General features: G+C 41.9%; 1 non-coding gene across 1 annotated transcript; it reads right to left on the bottom strand.

Moving 5' to 3' along the window:
• Positions 1-1,066: 1,066 nt before the first annotated feature.
• Positions 1,067-1,138, bottom strand: trnak-cuu. The gene has a single exon. It is a non-coding gene; the product is annotated as a tRNA-Lys (tRNA).
• Positions 1,139-11,023: the final 9,885 nt, after the last annotated feature.

Raw genomic sequence — 11,023 nt, 5'->3', positions numbered from 1 at the left:
CCTGCTTACTTTTCTCATGTTTCTGCCAATCCCAATTCTGTTTTGCAAACTCCTTACTCCGTATGCTTTCCTGCACTTTCTCATTTCACCACCACATCTCATTGTCTTCCTTTCAATTTCCAGATGTCATGCAAAGTATCTTTCTAGCTGTCTCCCTTATCAATTCTGCAGTAGTTGCCCAATCATCCAGCACCTTTCCACCACCAACGAGCCTCTTCCCTGAATCTCACACTACTGTCTTCTTCCTTCAGTTTTCATAATCTGATCCTTGTTTTTAGTCCTCACTCTCCTCCTCTTATTCTTCATCTCCAACGCCATCCTACAGACCACTATCCGATGCTGTCAAGCTACACTATCCCGTGCCAACACCTTACAGTTTATCACCCTATTAGAATCTCTCTTCACCTCCACTACACTCTTTCTGTACTCTTCCTTTAGGATTACACCTACAACAATACTCTTTCGAACCACACCATTATAGAAAAGTTTAAAGCCACCTCCAGTTTTCCTGGCCATACTCCCTATCCACTTGGTCTTCTGAACACACAACATATCTACCTTTCTCTGTTCCATCATATCAGTGAACGCTCTATTTATCTCTTCATCATTTAAAGTACCCACCCTAACTTCCACTCTCCTCCACTTCTCCTTTTCTTGCTCTCTCTGTAGACATCTTCCCCTCTCCTTCTCCTCCTTCAGGCAACAGTAGCCCAAATTCCAACCGGTAGCCTGTTGGCTAACAATACCTGTGGCAGTCGTTGACCAATCCGGTATGAAATTCTGGATTCTAATTCGCATATTTGATTTGGCACATATTTTATGCTGGTTGCCCTTCCTTCTGGTTGGCTTGGGACTGACACTAAGAGTGCACTGGCTTGTGCAACCCTAATGGCTGGGTTTTTGGGACTATTACTAAACTTTCTTTCAGCTTTTCCCATTAGGGGTCGCCACAGCGGATCATCCGCATGTTTGATTTGGCACATGTTTTTACGCTGGATGCCCTTCCTAACGCAACCCTCCCCATTTACCTGGGCTTGGGACCGGCAATAAGAGTGGCTGGGGTTGGTTCCCTGACCGGCGATCGAACCCGGGCCGCAGCGGTAAGAGCGCCGCATCCTAACCACTAGACCACCAGGGAACCTGTTTTTGGGACTATTACTGAAATGTCTAATTATTTTAAATAAAAAAACATGGAGGATATTTCTAAACATACTGAGTATAGCTATGTAGACCCAGACCCAAGTGAACTCTAATAAATTTGCATTGCCACTTTCAATTTTGCACTCAATTATGTTTTTAGTGATAAAAGATATACAGAGTGATAATAAGGTTAAAAAATTTACTCTCCATTTTGGAGATCTGTATGTTGCAAGATTTTTATTTGCCCCACAGTTGTACATATCCATCATGTTTTATACCACTTCACCAATTCCAAATAAAGGAGAAGTAGATATGGTCGTATTTGTACAGGAATTTACCAGGGTATAAAATGATCATGAAGAGAACAGCTTGTCACTTATCCAAATTTCTTAAGCAATTGTTTGAGTACTGAACACATGTATGTGGGCTCCACACGTTATGCTGAAGGTCAGATTCATTAGCAGTCAACATTGTTTCCTATTCTTGCTGTGGCCCCACAGGCAGTAAACATATTTGTTTAAAATGGGAATAACAGAACTTCAATCAGAGGCTTTTCTCTCCATTAGACAGAATCTTCAGGAGTTTCTGGAGCAGAAGATGGACAGCAGGCTCCTGACAAGTTTAAGACAATCACACTAATTTGCATTTAAACACTCTCTGGCAGAAAGGAAATTGACTATTGAAAACAACAATATATGCTTGATGGACCCACAAAGAGTATCCTTGCCTGTGTGGGTGAAGGGGAAAGAAAATGCGATGCGTGTTCTTCTGTTTGTCTGCTTGCATTAAGATGCTAATTTGTTTCCTGTAAGTCTGCCATGCTAACACACATCAGATCTTTTTTACTAGCCAGAATTCATATAACATACTTGCTCTAACCTCACATAAATCAATAGGCATTACCAACAGTGATGCTATTATACAGTAACTATACTGAGAGAATATTCCTTCCCAAAACAGAACCTGTTATATGTCTCGTTTAGTGTCCAACTGTTTGGTATCAAGCTCCCTAGACATCCAGATAATTTCCATATACATGCAGTGAGAGAGGATAGTGTACAAAATGAAGGTGTAAAACTTTCTGGAGTCTTTTTTTAGAAAAAAACAAGCAGAGTCAAAATGCAAAACAAGTGACATTCTTCTTTCTCCACAGACAACAAGCTTTGTAGCAATTGATGAAGCGAGGCCAGACATATGTGCTGAAGGCAAAATCCAATATAACAAACACAAGGGTCAAACCCACACAAAATCAGACTACTACTACAGGCAAGCCAAAAGTTGGATAACAACAAAAATGCAGGCATTGGTTCTAAACTATTTGCTAGGGGGCTCAGCAAAATATATGCATAAGGTACATAAACTGTATATTTTATACATAATACATTATTGAGAAGAACATGGGCATGGTGTGTGTATATAGAGCATGCTCAACAGTCAGTAGTGCATATAATTGATCATTTTTAGGTGTTATTTGACAATTGGGTTACAGTATAATAATAATTTACCTTGAGCTTTGAACACATTTTGCACATTTTATAGTATTACAACTTATCATTTGACATTTTATCTGCACAGAGGTGAATTTTATCTGTCACTGTATACTTATTGACTTTGCTTCCCATCAGCCACTGTGCCATATCACATGATCTCGGCACCTGTTTTACATTTAGGATAATTAGCACATGTATTTACATCTTACCTCACATCACACAGTTTTCTTCACATTTGTCTCCAACAGTCAATGTCTTTCATGGTGCTTGTCTTCAAGCTCAGATGATGTTTTCTTTGTGTTGTTTGTTTACTTGCTTGATTGCTTATTTGTTTGCTTTAGTGTTTAACATTTGCAATTTAAATAACATATCTGCACTTGCTTTTGCCTTCGCCCTTATTACCTGACAACCTCCAAATAATTGTGATTTCTGATTACCTGAAGTTGCAAGTAACTTTACACCTGGGGGTGGGAGACCTTGTAAATAACTTTGCAAATGAGTTTGACTTTTAATCTTGCTTTAATATTTTTGTGCAGAATTTTGAGACATATATTCTAAATCAGATTTCAGTTACATTCCAAAATGTGGAAATGTTCAAAAGAGTTAACTACCAATGCAAGCAACTGTATAATTTGCAAATGTAGTAAAGATTCAATGTAAAGCTCAGGCTCAACCTTAAGGAAATATTTTGTGTTATTGCAATCTACACAAAATTGGGACAATAAGATGAGAGAGACACTCTGCCACAGCATACTAAAAACCAGAGGAATAGTTTTTTTTTTTTTTTACTATAGTGATAGCATAGTAATCATAGATGCCAACTACAGTGGCATCCACTCTAGGGACCTTAGTACCCTAAGGTTGGAGCATAGCTGGCAAGGGATCTGAGATCATTCCTCCATAAAGAATCTCCAGATCCTTCAAACTTAAAGGTCTATGCTGGTGAATGTTCATCTTATTTAACCCACAGATTTTCTATGGGGTTCATTGTAGGAACTGGAATGGCCATGGCAGTAATCCATTTTTGTGCTGATTTTGATGTGTATTTTGAATTATTGCCCTGCTGGAAAAACCAACCATGGCCCATTTTAAGCTTTCTGGAAGATAGAGTTAATAATGCCAAGTATCCTAACAAAATCCTAGGAACAGCCCCAAAATACTAAAGAGCTACCAACCTATTTAACCACTGACATTAAGGTGCTTATGCATATGATGTACTAAAAATGCATGTAATCATGTAATCAATGATAAGTAAACATAATTTACTTTTATTTAATCTAAGAAGAGGTTAACTGTAAGAGTCATAATGTCTGCATTAACTGTTTTCTTTTTGTAGTCGCCAACCCTGTCTCCTTGCTTTCATTCTGTAATGGCAGGGCATAATTGTCCATGTAAGATACTTAAAACCACTGAACAAAATCAAGACAAATATAAAGACGTGGGAGGAAATGATGTGGCAGACAGTTTATTAGTCATTGTGAAGGGCTGGTGGTTAAGTAGAAGATGAAGGCGATCCAAACTGTAAACGCTTTTAGTTCTACTGCACATATTTAAATAATGTATTATGTATTAATGAATGTTATGTTGTTCCTATACAGTACATAAACTTAATGTAGCTACTCATTTCAGATTTTTGTTTCTAATACTGGCACCAGTTGTATAATACGTGATACTGCACCCCCACAGACACATTTTTATCAAACTCACCCAGCTGCCTGCAAAATGAAACTAATAAAAACTGACTAGGCCCAAATTTAGGATTTAATTCAGGAACCAATGCAGTTAAAAGCAAAAAATAAATAAATAAATAAATAAATAATAATAATAATTGTGTGTGTATATATATATATATATATATATATATATATATATATATATATATATATATATATATATATATATAATGATCTTCACTAAATACCTTTGGCTTTTTTTTTTTCAATTAGCTGAATCCATGTATCACTGAATTCAAATTAGAAGTGATCAAATTTTTATTCCACATTGGATTAAATTATTACAAGTGTAGGATTTAAACAAAGCACTACCACAGTACAATTTACTGTACAGGTACATAACAATGAATAAAACATTTTTTATTTGTTTTAAACAAATTTGTAGGTGCACATTCACTTGCCCACCAATTCCTTAGCATTTTTGCACCCAATTTTTCTTTTGAAAGAGAATGAAAATTGCTTATAAAACAAACATTGCTTATGGTCAACATACTCAAATGCTGATTACCACTGATCATTGAAATTCCAATTTGTTTGTTTGATACGTCTGTATCTCTGATAGCTCCAGGAAAACCATCCCATTTATTTTCCACAGTGAAAATCCAAAGTGGAATTCTACTACAGATGGTATCTGAAATGGTTGATGACAGCATTAATTATATATTAAGTTTTATAGTGTTATTAATGTGCTGGTTAATATGATGGTTGTTTTGAAGCTAAAATGGATAAAACTGTTTATTCTATTGGTACAGAAATGTTTAACAAAACTTCAATTCTGTGATATTGGGCTTTGTAGTAAACAACAAAAAAAAGAAAAACTCCATAAAAGTTCCTTATGATGTGTGTTTCCTTATTAAAAAGGTTCAAAAGACATACCTTAACATTCTTAAGTTTCTCTTAAGATACATCTCAGCACAAGACTATCCTGGGCTGTCACTCTTCATCTAAAAAAATGAATGTGAGTCATCCTCCAAACACATGCAGTGATGAGGTTAAATTATGTTGATTGGAAATGAAGGGGCCACTACGCCTACATCCTGGCCACCATTGCTGTTTGAATGAGTGGGTGATGTGATTTTCATGCCACTGATTTCTAGGGTGCTTAACACATCAACATAACTGCTGAACATATGGACAAGGCAAGTGGGGAAAAAAATACACTCACACTTCTGTGGTAGCCACTTCTGATGGACAAGACATGAACAGGCAATGCAGTGATTGATATATATATATATATATATATATATATATATATATATATATATATATATATATATATAATATTATAAATAATGATATTTTACACCCGTCACATTTCAGCAACTGTTAGTATATCTTCTCAAAGCACAATACTTTATATATAAATTTGGATATATTTTAAGTAGTCAATGTGCAGCTTGTATAGCAGAATAGGTTTACTGTCCTCTTAAAAAACAGCAATTATAGGCAAGATAGCTGGCAACAAAAATGGGTACCTCCTAAGTGATAAGGTATACATTGATTTAATTTGGACAAGTTGTTCTCTACTAAAATGGTTGCTGAAATATGAGGGTGTACTCACTTTTGTGAGATACTGCATATTTAAATAAATAAATACCCAACTCTCTATTGGCACCCTGTCATATGCTTTATATAGATCCACAAACACACAATGCAACTTCTTCTGACCTTCTCGTAGAAGCTCTGGAACAGAGCGGCGCGCTCGGTGGATCTCTGGAACGGAGCAGCACGCTCTAAGGAACTCAAGATGCAGACGTGGAGATCCGCCGTTGTCATCCTGAATGTCCCCAGGAGTTGTCTGATGAAATCCACATACGAACCAAAGTCGCCTCCCTTGGCGCTCCATAGCCTGCTGGCATTAGAGAGAGCATCTCCAGACAGGAGGGAGATGCTGTCAGAAAGTTCAGGTTTTAAGATCCAAGGCGGATGCGAAGAGAGCAGGGGAGAAGCGAGCGTGAAGAGCTGATTCGGGAAGCAGATTCTGGAAGCCGAAAGAGCAGGCCCGGACGGGTTGAACCCTGGACACATGGAAGGTAGGGTGGATCCGGAGTGCTCTGGGGAGCCGGAGTCGGAGGGCTTGGGGTCCGTGGTCTGAGATGATATCTCTGGGAAAACCATGAGGCGAAATATGTGCTGGAGGGCCAGCTTGGCGGTTTCCTTGGCAGATGGCAGCTTGGGTAGAGTGGCCCATCTTTAAAAACCGATCAATGACCGTCATGACGACCGTGTTGCCATTGGAAACGGGCAGCCCGGTAACGAAGTCCATGGCGTTTCGGGATAGGAAGGGGCCGAAGAAGACCTTGGGGGCGGCCAAGAGGGTTCTTGTGTCAGGCACAGTCGGGGCAGGCTGCGACTCCTGGGTGTCCTTTACCATGAAAGGCCACCAGAAGCGTGTCTTGACCAGAGACAAGGTGCGAGGCTGACCGGTGACAGAAGAACAGGGAGCTGTGACACCATTGAAGAACATTAGAGCGAAGACCCTCGGGGACGAACAGGAGACCAGTGGGGCAACCCTCGGGAACAGGGTCCCTGTCCCAGGCATTCTTGACCCGCTCCTCCAAGCCGAGACTAAGGGTGTGGACCGACACCGATTTGGGAAGGATAATCTCGGGGCATGGCTCCTCCTTCTTCGCATCGGGCTTGACATTTCGGCTCCCAGGCCAGTACAAAAGAGAGAACCGGAAGTGGCCAAAGAAAAGGCCCCATCTAGCCTGTCGGGGGTTGAGTCGTTTAGCTGATTGGAGGTACTCAAGGTTGCAAAGATCCATCCAGAAAAGGGACCTCCGCACCCTCCAAACCAATGGCGCCATTCCTCCAAGGCCAGTTTGACAGCAAGGAGCAGGGCAGACCTGGGAGAGCACCGCCCCCACACCTACGGTAATGGCGTCGACTTCAACAACGAATTGCCGGGCCAGGTCGGGAAAGATGAGGATGCCTCGAACGAGCGGAGGGAGGATGTCAGGCCATGGAGGGGCGCCGCCACCGAACTATATCCTTTGACGAAGCGGCGATAAAAATTGGCGAAGCCCAAGAACCTTTGTAGTTGGTGGCGGGAGGCGGGAGGCGGGGGCTGGCCAGTCCCAGATTGCCTGTATCCTGGCAGGGTCCATCTGGATTTTACCGGCTGAAAGCAGGTATCCCAGGAACAAGGTTTGTGAGGTGTAAAACTCACATTTCTCAGGCTTTACGTAGAGCCCGTTCCTGAGGAGTCTCTCCAAGACCTGATGCACCTGCCAGATGTGTTTGTCCATGGAATGGGAGAAGATCAGGATGTCATGTCATGAAGGACCTCGTCGACTAGTGCCTGAAAGACGGCTGGGGCGTTGGTTAGGCCAAACGGCATGATGAGCTACTCGTAATGACCGGCTGGGGTATTGAAGGCGGTCTTCCATTCATCCACCTCCCTGATAAGCACCAGATGGTATGCGTTGCGTAGATCCAGCTTAGTGAAGATCGTGGCACCATGCAGGAGCGCGAATGCCGAGGCCATAGGCGGCAAGGGGTAACGGTTCCAGACAGTGATCGCATTAAGACCCCGGCAGTCGATACATGGGCGTAGGGATTTATCCTTCTTTGCTACAAAGAAGAAACCTGCCCCAGCTGGGAAGGAGAATGGTTGGATGATACCTGCTGCAAGGGACTCCTGGATATACTGGTTCATGTCAACTCTCTCTCTGGGGCGGATAACTGATACAGGCGGCCCCTTGGGGGACTGGTTCCAGGTTGCAGTTCAATAGCACAGTCGAAGTGTTGGTGGGGAGGCAGTTACTAAACACGTGCGCGAGGTCATGATAGATTTCAGGAGCTGATGCTAAATCCGATGCTCAGGAGTGACAACCGGCAGTGGTTTGGGTGGGGAGAGGGCGAGGCAGTGGCCGAAGCAATGCACACCCCAATCCAGAATACGCCCTGTCATCCAATCAATGCGTGGGTTGTGTTTCCGAAGTCAAGGGAACCCGAGCATGATAGGGGCTTGGGGAGAGGAGATGACCAGGAAGGAAAGCCACTCCTGGACCAAGATAGTGGGTTTGGAGGGAGCAGGGAAGGAGTGGCTCGTGGGTGCTCCCCCCTTTACCGACGAGCCTTGCCTTTTAATGGGCAGGATGCGGCCATGTGCCCTTTACCTTCGCAGTAGAGGCATAGACCCAGCGACCGACGCTTCTCCTTCTCGGCGGGGATGAGGTGGTGGCGTCCTATTTCTATGGCCTGCGGCGGAGAAAAAGAACGGGTGCCAGAACCTGAAGCACGAGGTGGGGAACTGCTTGTAGTTGGAGGACCGTGAGGACCTAGGGCCTGAGCGGGGTAACCACGCTCCCGGCGGCGTTCCCTTATGTGCCGATCGAGGCGTGTAGCCAAGGAGATCAGAGAATCCAGATCCTGGGGTGGATCACGAGCTGCGAGTTCATCCTTAATGGCAGAGGAGAGGCCCTGGAGGAAAGTATTGTAAAGTGCTATGCGATCCCACTGTCAATAGCCTGGGTCTGAAAGTCAGTCGCGATCTCTGCAACAGAGCGATGCCCCTGTGTGGCCGAGATCAGGAAGCGGGCGGCTATGAGCCGAAAACCTTCCGGAGTCTGAAAAGAGCTGGGACCACCGTTTCCAAGGTTACTGTTGGTAATACACTAAGACGTCATGGTTTGAAATCATGCATGGCACGGAAGGTTCCCCTGCTTATGTCCAGGCACGTCTTAAGTTTGCCAATGACCATTTGGATGATCCAAAGGAGTCATAGGAGAAAGTCATGTGGTCAGATGAGACCAAAATAGAACTTTTGGGTCATAATTCCACTAAACGTGTTTGGAGGAAGAAGAATGATGAGTACCATCCCAAGAACACCATCCCTACTGTGAAGCATGGGGGTGGTAGCATCATGCTTTGGGGGTGTTTTTCTGCACATGGGACAGGGCGACTGCACTGTATTAAGGAGAGGATGACCGGGCCATGTATTGCAAGATTTTGGGGAACAACCTCCTTCCCTCAGTTAGAGCATTGAAGATGGGTCGAGGCTGGGTCTTCCAACATGACAATGACCCAAAGCACACAGCCAGGATAACCAAGGAGTGGCTCTGTAAGTAGCATATCAAGGTTCTGGCGTGGCCTAGCCAGTCATCAGACCTAAACACAATAGAGAATCTTTGGAGGGAGCTCAAACTCCGTGTTTCTCAGCGACAGGCCAGAAACCTGACTGATCTAGAGAAGATCTGTGTGGAGGAGTGGGCAAAATCCCTCCTGCAGTGTGTGCAAACCTGGTGAAAAACTACAGGAAACGTTTGACCTTTGTAATTGCAAACAAAGGCTACTGTACCAAATATTAACATTGACTTTCTCAGGTGTTCAAATACTTATTTGCAGCTGTATCATACAAATAAATAGTTAAAAAATCATACATTGTGATTTCTGGATTTTTTTTTTTAGATTATGTCTCTCACAGTGGACATGCACCTACGATGACAATTTCAGACCCTCCATGATTTCTAAATGGGAGAACTTGCAAAATAGCAGGGTGTTCAAATACTTATTTTCCTCACTGTGTGTATATATATATATATATATATATATATATATATATATATATATATATATATAATCACACACACACACACACACACACACACACACACACAGAGACCAAGCATACCATTGTAACATTACAACATTACAAGTGGTGAAGTGAATAACACTGATTATCTCTTCATCATGTAACTTGTTTGTGGGTGGCATATATTAGACAGCAAGTGAACATTTTGTTCTCAAAGTGGATAAAGCAAAAACTGCCAAGCGTAAGTATTTGCAAGTTTGACAAGGGCCAAATTGTCATGGTTAGACAACTGGGTCAGAAAATCTCCAAAACTGCAGCTCTCAATCAGGACTGTTTTGGCAGCAAAAGAGAGACCAGCACAATATTAAGCAGATTATAATGTTATGCCTGATATGTGTATATCTATACATCTATATCCACAGTATATATTTATATATTTACCTATATTTATATATCTTTCTATATATGTTATTGTCTAATGGAACAACTTATGTTGGGTCTCAGATTAGGACAAATTGGCTAACAAATCCTAATAATAAGAGATAAAGCTGGGGTGTGGTGAAGCTTGTTGGTGGTCATTTGCATGCCAAGTGTTTTATTGTCACAAGTATGTGGCCTAAAGGAGACAGAAACTTCTGATTACTGCAGGAAGTCTGTCTACTGTCTAACGTATGCTATTCTTATATAGTACAAGATGTATCTTGTGCCTGTATTTTTGCAGGGTAGTAATTTGTCAATTTGAACATTAGCAACTGCACACTAGACAGATAAAAAAAAAAAAAAATAAAAACTACCACAATGTACGCCAAAATTAATGAACAGAATTTGGGTTGAGGCAGGTCAGTGATGTAACTGATACAGCACAGGTGTGTTATGAGCAGACTATCTAATGTGTATTGTTATTATTCTAGGAATGTTAAGTGTTTAGCTGGTAGACCAGTAAAGGGAGCATTACAATAATGAACACAAAAGAAGGAACTGATATTATAGCACCACTGACATTAACGAAAGTGTGACAACAGGCATTGTTACTGTATGTCGGTAAGGAAAATATAGATTTAGAGATCTAATATGAGGTTTAAATGACAATGTGGAGTATGTGGACCTAGAAACGTTAACAT

This window comes from Silurus meridionalis, chromosome 1 (assembly GCF_014805685.1).
Source record: "Silurus meridionalis isolate SWU-2019-XX chromosome 1, ASM1480568v1, whole genome shotgun sequence".
In the NCBI taxonomy this organism is placed as follows: domain Eukaryota; kingdom Metazoa; phylum Chordata; class Actinopteri; order Siluriformes; family Siluridae; genus Silurus; species Silurus meridionalis.
This window is presented reverse-complemented; position numbering and strand designations above follow the sequence as displayed.